The sequence below is a fragment of the Orussus abietinus genome, unplaced genomic scaffold (assembly GCF_000612105.2).
Source record: "Orussus abietinus isolate OABI.00-Male unplaced genomic scaffold, Oabi_2.0 scaffold349, whole genome shotgun sequence".
Lineage (NCBI taxonomy): Eukaryota > Metazoa > Arthropoda > Insecta > Hymenoptera > Orussidae > Orussus > Orussus abietinus.
The window spans coordinates 75,100-84,047 of record NW_019394493.1 but is presented as its reverse complement, the minus strand read 5'-3'; the positions used below and the strand labels follow the sequence as shown (position 1 = coordinate 84,047).

Here is an 8,948-nt window from a genome sequence, read left to right as displayed (position 1 = left end):
CCAGTTGTGCAAAGTGTCGCCGTGTATTATATACACGACTCTGAGAATATACACACAATTGCATTCCGACGTCAGGGGCGTCGAGGAAATTTGAAGAAGAGTCCATTGTCCGTGGCCGAGACGTCGAGTCTGGTTTTGGGCTTTCGTTTTCTTTTTTCTTTCTTTCTCTCTCTTTTTTTTTTACGGGAGAAAACGAGTGGGCGTCCGAACGAGTCTGAACGATCGGTAGTTAGAAGGACTTTCTAAATGCAAACGGTTAGCGAGTGCTTCGAGCACCGTTCTTGTGTCTGAAGAGAATAGAAAAAAATTATGCCCACACTTTGAGCCACTTCGTCCTGCTCGTTAGTCGCGCGTGTTGATATTTTTTATAGGCGATGGACATTTAGAGGCTTTGATGTCTAAATTATAACATATCAGGGGAGCATTCGATTCGATATGAATACATGGCAGCGGAGAATTCTTTGCTCCGGTTTAGAGGAATACGTGATGAGCACGTTGCAGACGGTTGAGATCCTGAAAGTGGCTCCTATGGGCGAACGTAAATGAAAGATTTCTCGATAAACTGGAGCAGTTCGTGTCGGTGATGACATCAAACGAAGAAGCGCGGCTTGCATGCAACAGTACCGCGATATTTCGCATGTGACCTGTTGGAAACAATTGGAGAAACTGCCACCGTTACCGCACGACTTCTTCGAACGACTTACAAGTCCTCCCCCTGCACTTCTTACGCGTCTGCTTCCCACGGTACAAGTGGGAATGGAGTTATTGCAAAGTGCAAGCGGTTTATTCGTTTAAAGCTTGCGAACGTTCGAGAGGAGTACTCAGCCGTTGTTCGTTTGTTGCGCGTGTGTATCTTAATTTTACTAACGCGCTGTATTCTAGTTCTGAATTTAAATAAATTCCTACATGTGCTTGGAATACTTGTTTGAGCGGAAGAATTGATTCCTCAGTGCGTCAGGAATTGCAATTAATTTTTTTAAACCTCAACAAAAATTATCCTGCGCAGAGTGTTGTCTACCGAAGTTTTTCATTTGTTGAATTTGATAAAGCCACACCCTACCCCTTGATTGGTTGAGATTTTGGAAAATTCAAGACGGCACTTGGGTTGGGGAAGAGACCGGACGACGCAGTCAGCCTTTCTGTTTCATACAGTATTTTTAAACTCAGGTGGGTGCATCATAAACGCATCGTCCGGTCACAATTGACAATATTGATTATTGTTACAATTAATTAAGGAAAGAAGTTCCGTCTGCCATGGTGGAAAAACTTAGTATCGGCAAAGGTTCTTTGAAAAATATTCCCGAGTGGATTTACGATTATTGCCTGCTTACCAGACGGACCTTCCTTGTACAATGAAAACTTATTACTACATCTGTCTCAACATCGTCCGTTTGCTCGCAATTCAAGACATTCGATGCAAATACTATACACGCCGTTATACGGTGTTATACGGTCTCGCATCGCCCTTATAGAGATTTTTTCTATAGCCGAATTATGCCCCAAAACTGCAATTCTTATTAACCTGTGGTCCGCATATTTTTTTTCTTTTTGCGCGCGCGCGCGTGTGTATTTTACGTAACCTGCATATTAAATATAGGTTTATGCCCATGATCACGAAAGCGGTCCAAACCAAAAATCTGGAAAAAGAAAAAGAATTTATCCCATATTTTGAATTATATCCATTTAAATCACAATAATGTGAAGCTAATCTCGTAACAAACCAAAATAACTTAGGCCACCTATACAATCATCGGCACATGTTTGGTTTCCATATCTTTAATTTTGTTTTTAGCTTCTACGATTTAATTTTATTTGCGATTTTGAAGTTCCGTCAATTTTCTTTATTATAAAAAGGATTCCTTGACTTCCGCCGCCTTGGGAATGGCAAATTAACCGGAGGGGCGCTGTCGGTCGCCGCGACGGCCCTGACGGAAGGCGATCGACTGGCTCGCGGCAACGGTATCGGGGTCCGGTCTCGCACTTTGAGCCGCGATAGGCGATGCGTGACGGGTGACGGCGCGGCTCGCGCTTTCGTGAATCGTGGATTGTGAATCGTGACTCACGGAGCGTGCGGCAGTCGGGAGCTCGCCGTCGTCCGCCTGCCTCCGCGCGAGCCGAGCGAGCGCGTGTCGTCAGTCCACCGACGCTGAGTCTACGTGGCGCGCCGGCCGTGGTTACCACGTGCGCTCGCCGGACGGACCGCCGCGGATCGTGAACGACTTGCGCCGCCAGGGGTCGCGGGACCCTGAACGTGTAGGAGCAGTTCCAAGAGCACTGGATGCGGGTCGGTCCGCGCCGCGGTGCATCGGTCCGGACCAATCGAAGTCGGTGCGAGTCGATGTGGGTCGGTGCGTGTCACTTCCAATCAATGGCATCGCGAGTGGGTCTATCCGAGTCGGTGCATTCGACACGCGGCTGCCGATAGCCGACGATACGGCGCTGCGCGTGCACGACCCGAGTTCGTTTCCACGTCTGATGCGGGTAATTGCGTGCGCGGATCATTGTAGAAAGCAATACTTCGCGTAAAAATGATCGTAAGGATGGCAGGAGCGATCGGCGAATCGAGTTGCCGAACATTGACGCCATTTTCAATTGTGTACAAGTCGATTGAAAGCAGTACTTCTCGTTGTGCTCGGCGTTATGCTTACGAGAGATATCCGTGAAGACCTTGAGGCCAATCACGCGTACTTCGCGTAACGGTAATCATAGCTGACCGATCAAATTCTAAATATTTTAATATGGTGTCCTATGTTGGCTATTCGATTGACGGATTGCGATGCGTTAACGGTAGCGCGACCGCAAAAGAAATATCGGCCAGATTGCAGAGAAATTAATATGGGATAGATGTTTTCCAATTTGATCGACCATAACGTTATGTTTGTGGTTCCGTCGTACGAGATGTAAGAGAGGAATCTAACGTTCGGAATTGCGGAGCCCGTTTCGCAAATGTTCATTGTTCGGCTGTAATTCTGGGCAACGCGCGAAGACATCGCGAGAGTATCGTCTTCCCGGCTTGATTAATTGCAGCTTCCTGCCGCGCCCGATAATTGACGCGCGATGGCATTGGACAGCTTCGTCGATGGAAATATACTTTATAGGACAATTGAGATGTATACTCTCTCTTGAGGTTTTACTTTACAATAATAACCGATCTCGTCTCGTACTCCATGCAGATAATGCGTGGCGAAAGTGCATGGAAAACACTATTTCGGGAATGACGTTGATTTTTCCCTTTATACAAACCTATAGCAAGGAACTATCGCGTCTTAGAATCTGTCGGAAAGACGGTACTTTCCCTCCGCGCCGTAATTACGCACCTATTCGTATTCACATAGGCTCTGCACTGGGCATTAAGTCCGTGCAGTCGGGAACCATATCTGGAATAAAGAAATCAAGATGGCCGGGCCGATTTGTGCTGGCATTATTAAAAAGTGTAGAAACCACGGGCGGGTCGTTGTAGCTACTTCACGGTAGACAGGTCGCAGGACGTATATCATTATGTTGGACCGCGTAATACCGTGTGAAGCGAGCGTGAGTGGTGGTGCGATATTGACGGACATGCTTGCTAGTCGCCACGTGTTTTACGTTTAGCGACACCGTGAAAGTCTACTCTATAACCTTCGCGTCTCGACAGAATGGCCGTTGGACGCCTATACCATGTGCGCGACTCGTATGCACTATTCATGGATACCCTTTATAGCCGGTACACTTTTCCACTTAATATCGGGGCATAGAACACTCGTAATGTCGCCGCCATCTTGTTGCCGAAACAATTTCAGCGTTAACCGTGTCAAGCTCTGGGTTTTGTCCCGGTACGTTGATTGCTCCCTGTTCAACGGAAAAACCTGACGTCCAGCAGGGTTTGCGACGTTTTTGCCCCACCAATAACTACATAAATGTAAAGTGCGGCCAATCTAGCGCGACGTTCGACTGGGATCGCGTCCGTGCGCTGTCCTCGTGCCACAATGCAATTTTATCGCGCGAACGCGAGTCCACTTGGTAGGCTGCACTTGGAGCTACTCGATAAAAGTAAAAATGCCTCCTGTACGTCACGTCGGTGATGATACGTTTGCCTTTAGCGTTGACTTGCGAAGTGTTCTATAGACTGGACCTTACTTGGCACCTTGGGTGGGGCGCGCAAACAAATTTGGTTTATTAAACGGAATCGTTTGATTGACTGCATTTGGTTCACTTCAGAAACCATTTGTGTTAAGTGAACAAAATTTTTGTTAACCTTTTCGCTACGGCGGATCGGCTCGTAGAAGCGTTGCCTCGGTACGGGGCAATCCCAACGAAGACGCCCTTAAATTTCACTGTCGGGAGAACGTATATTTTAACGTCTAGGGACGTGAGATAAATTATTCACTTTTTATGTAAATTGCAAAAAACTAATGCGTAACGGATAAAAGATAAGTTTATTTATAATGCAACTAGAAAATATAATTTAATAATGGCATTTCGTATGAAAAGTTTCAAAGCACGGGTATACCCAAAGTCCTACGTCACATATCTGACATTGGTAATGCATTTGTCGTTACACCCAATTTTTAATACAAACAATACCCTTTCTCAATCCGCTTTTTCATTTTGTTTTCGCGTTAGAGTAAATCGCCGGGAAGGGTCTACCAGTAAGCTTAAAAGGATGTTTATCCGCAGATGTAGGAGCGCTTTGTCTACAATCGTCTTTATGGTATTTCCGTAATATTTGTCTTATTAATTCAAGATGAAAAGCAGCTATAGAAATATCTTTGGGTGTTTTATATTTATATAAACAATAAGAATTCCAAACGGCAATATCTAACAAATGAAAAAAATACTTCTTAGCGAGCGTCAGACGTTGGGTGACTATAGTCACTATTAGTAGCGAAAGAGTTAACGAAAAGTCGTGTGTTTCAATTTACTGGAGGGTTTTGGTTAAATTGCTTTGATAATTTTAGAAAATGTTTTAGGGAACAAATCGGATATTGTGGTTAAATGTACCAAATTAGATTAATCATCAACGCGATTTACCTCGATATTGGATGCAATTAACTAAAAGTGGTTTTGTCGTGTCTGCCAAATGTTTAGTTGTCTATGTAACAGCCATATTCCATGGTTGAACCAACATACAATTTATCGATTCAACTGAACATTTCTCTGCGTGTACCGTGATGTGCATGGGATAATCTTACATTTTATTGAGTGGAATATTGCGTAAGCTGGTACATGGGGGTAATTTATGTACTACTCTGCATTAAACTTGCTTTACGTGCATATGATGTAGCGTGTGCACAGAAAAACCGTTAAAAAAGGCCGTCAGCCGGTTATGGGCCTCCTGTCTATGGGTTGGGTGCTGGTGTTGCGGCGACTGCTGGCATAACCAACTGTTGTCTCGAAATTAGTCCATTCTTTGTAAGAAAAGATATCGCGTCCTTTCTCTACTGCTTAGATCTTCTCCTACTTTCATTTTTAAGCCGTTTCTTTTTCAACCTACCACTCGCCACAAAGTACAACCTTATCGCGTGTGCGAACAATACGAGGTGTGCAAATCGTTTACGAATTGAACCAAGGAAAAGGACTCGGTTTCTTTTCGACTGCTTAGTCATATCGTCGCTACATATCGCCTATATATTTGCTGACGTCCGGTGTACGTTTGCCACCGGGAAAAGTAAACTCCGAGTCAATAATAACGTCCAGGGTCCGACAATGTTGATAGTTCTACTTGCAAAAGTAAACTCCCTTATCCAGTAGATCTAGAATAATTCCAGCGGTTCGCTCTCGATATATCGAAATTAACGCGGAAATAAAAGCATTTACCAGGGAAAATTGTCCCACCATTGTTACCTAACCCCTGTCAATGTATGCTCGATTAATGCGTAAACATACTTTCGAGTCCGTGTAATCGGGATTTAATCGACGCAACCATCTATCGGTGTCGGATCACGGAAAGGAACGCGGTTCCTTTTCCGTGCAACCTACCGTTACCACACATCATCGTTGCACCCGCGACGCGCGCCGTGCAAATCGGACGCCATGTTGGGCCGTGGTGACGTCGTTCTCCGCCTCAGCGCATCGGGTGCGACGCTTTCCGCTTCGAAAGAAAAGAAATCGATCCTCCCCGGTATCGATTTACCGCTCGCTCTCCAAATCAACACCTTCCGGAACAATCGGAACTCTCCATGAAATTAGATCTTTCCGGTCTTTCCGTTCAAGCACTTCGGACTACTTATCCTCAACCCCCCATCGTTTTGCTATCAAGAAACTTGGTACAGTTTCGCGCCAAATACACTTCCTGAGAAATTTGGACTATCGCGTGGTCCGCCCTATTCACGGCAGTTTTTGAAAAATGACTTCGCACGGTTCTGAAAACTGTCTTCCAGTCGAGTCACGACGCGATCAAGAAGTCTCATAAAAATCTTCTTATCTAGAGCTCGACGTCGGTTAGATCGTACACTCATGAAAGGCACGATCGATTCCGGGAATCGATATAACTTTTTGTTCCCCTTTTCTTTTAATGGCGACGTCAGTGCCTCGCCGAGGTCGCCGGTGCAAGAAGGGAGGTAATCGAAGCACTCGAAATCGGGCGTCGCGACGCGGGCATCCGTCCGTCCGGCCGACCGACAGGTGGTCGGCCGCGGGCGTCCCAGAGAGGAGCTGGGAGGGGAAGGGAGAGGAGGCGCGGGCCCGTTCCGAGCGGCGACGCTCAGTGCGCTCGTGGAGACCCGCGGCCCTGCGCGCGATTGCGCCGGCGCGTCGCGACGCCCAACTGGAGAGAGCAGAAGTGCCGCCCGAAGCCGCGGCGTACGCGCGCCGGGAATAAGAGACGCGCCCGCACTCTTGCAAATCGACCGCACTTGATTTAATGGGCCGCGCTTATTCGACTATACGTCGCCGTATTTTCGTATGGTGCATTACACATATATAGGTGTGTGTGTGTGTGGGGGGGGGGGGGTGCGTTCGTGGCGTGCGTGCGCGGGATAAGCGCTTTTTAATTAGGGCATTGGAAATTTCTTGCGAGGGTTTCTTTACGACTTTCGAGTCTTATTAAATTCGGATTTCCGATTTTGTGGGATGCTGGCGATTATGGATCCGATTATGGGAGCGAGTAGAGAGTTGGGCCGGGTTAGACGCGGATGCTGGGCGATGGAATGGGATCGAGTTCGTTTAGTTAGGTTAAGGTATTATGAAAGTGTCATGTGCATATACCAAAAAGTCAAAGTATTCAAGAAACTTTTTTTCAAACTGGATCCACCTAATTTGAAACTTTAACCCGTGATTATGGAGGTCTAAAGAAGGTCTAGAAACACGCGAAATTTCATTTTTCGAAAAGAAATTTTGTATTTATTCCGGACGAGAACCTGAAAAAGAAAATTGTATAAAAATATGAATTTTCGTGAGTTTCAAGACCTCATTCTGGACCTCCGTAATCACGCGTTAACATTTCAGATTATTCGGTGCACCCAGTTTGTAAATAAGTTTTATTAATATTTTCACGTCTTGATACAAAATGACTCTGTCGTGTCACCTTAGCACTAGCACTACCGGCGGATTTTTTTTTTATAGGATGGGCCATTTGAAACCAGTCATTTTGACTGGTCTTAGTACTTCTAGTGTTAACGGAGAGGAAGCGCGGAGGGCGGTTCGATATGAACGGGCTTGAGGTTATTCGAGGCTAAAGACCGACGGATCGGACGTCGGGGCGATTTAAGGTTAAACCAACGTAGGTACATCCGCGAGGGGGACCAATGGTCCGGCTACGTGGATTCCCCGGCGCGTGGGCGCCACTCGAGTCTAGGGAAGTCGTTCCTTCCCGGCCGCACGCGTCGGGCTCGCCTCGAGAGGACGCGTACCCACACTTGACTCCGTATCGGTTGACTCGACGCAGCCCCGTAGGTACTCGTGACTCATCTCGGCTCCATGGGCCTCCATGAACCCGCCTCGAGCTATCGAACGTCCCGATCTTGCTGCGCGGACCTCTCGAGTCTGTCCAAGGCTTGAGGAAACTTTGGAAGGTTCGACCGATCGGAAAACTAATGCAAATCTCTTCGGCGAGAACAGAGCCACCGCCTACTTGGAACCGACTCGAAGCAGCTGGCGCTAAATTTGAATACTTATCGGGAAATTCAAATCCGGCGTGGCGCGTGCATCTCTGGGTAGGAGACGCGTCCAGCTAGGTTGATTTTCTCGCTCGTGAGTGTCCTTGAGGTCGTGGAAATCTTTCCTCCTCGCCGTCCTAGCTGCGACAACAGTGCGCGATTCGGACTCATATCGAGCGATCGCGTCCCCACACTCGACTCGGTATCGCGCGAATCGCCTGAGCGAGGCGCGATTCCGTTGGTAGCTGTGACTCATCTCAACTCGGTAAACCTACATACGCGAACCTTGGGATATCGTCTCACCACGGTTCTCCGTCTTCGAAACCCGAGACTTTCGGTGACCCCAGGTGTTGACCGGCCGCTCGATACGCCGCTCCGAGTCGATATCGATGTGGGCTCTTTTTACGCTCTCTCCACTAATGGCTCAGCTGAGCGAGCGAGAAATTGTAAGGGGACGCTTAAGGTGAAATGAAACACGTCGAGGAACTTGATCGACGTCGGTAAAACAGGTTTGTCGAAATAAATACGTTGCCGACGTTCGTTTTCATATTGACAGCTGTGTCGAATTATATTGAGTATTGTATTAAATGGCATACTCCACATGTCGTTTTCGTGCAATAATTATAAAGAAATCGATGCAAAATTCCAGAAATCCCCTGGATTTATGGTTTCTGAAGCCTAAATTGACTAAAGAGGGACTTTTTGCGTAATCTGTGATTTCCGTGTCAACTAAATTTTCACTCCGAGACCTCGTATTGCCATCGCTTTAGCATAGAAGCGCATAAGACACTTTTTTCGTCTTTACCCCGTTCAAATGCGAGTTTCTCGATTACCAGAGTGTTCTAATTATCGTACAATTGTCCTGACACTTTC

The 8,948-nt window shown here is 46.8% G+C and overlaps 1 protein-coding gene across 3 annotated transcripts in view; it reads left to right on the top strand.

Annotated features, from left to right (window-relative positions):
- Positions 1-2,365: 2,365 nt before the first annotated feature.
- The window catches only part of LOC105702267 (serine/threonine-protein kinase MARK2), a 56,348-nt gene continuing 49,765 nt past the window's right edge, over positions 2,366-8,948 (top strand). The window contains exon 1 of one of the 3 annotated variants that reach the window (XM_012429704.2): positions 2,366-2,481. The gene's annotated coding sequence lies outside the window, so the exon portion shown is untranslated. Of the gene's footprint in view, positions 2,482-2,523; positions 2,700-6,713; positions 6,905-8,948 lie in introns of those variants that run through there. The other 2 variants (XM_012429703.2, XM_012429700.2) reach the window with 2 other exon arrangements.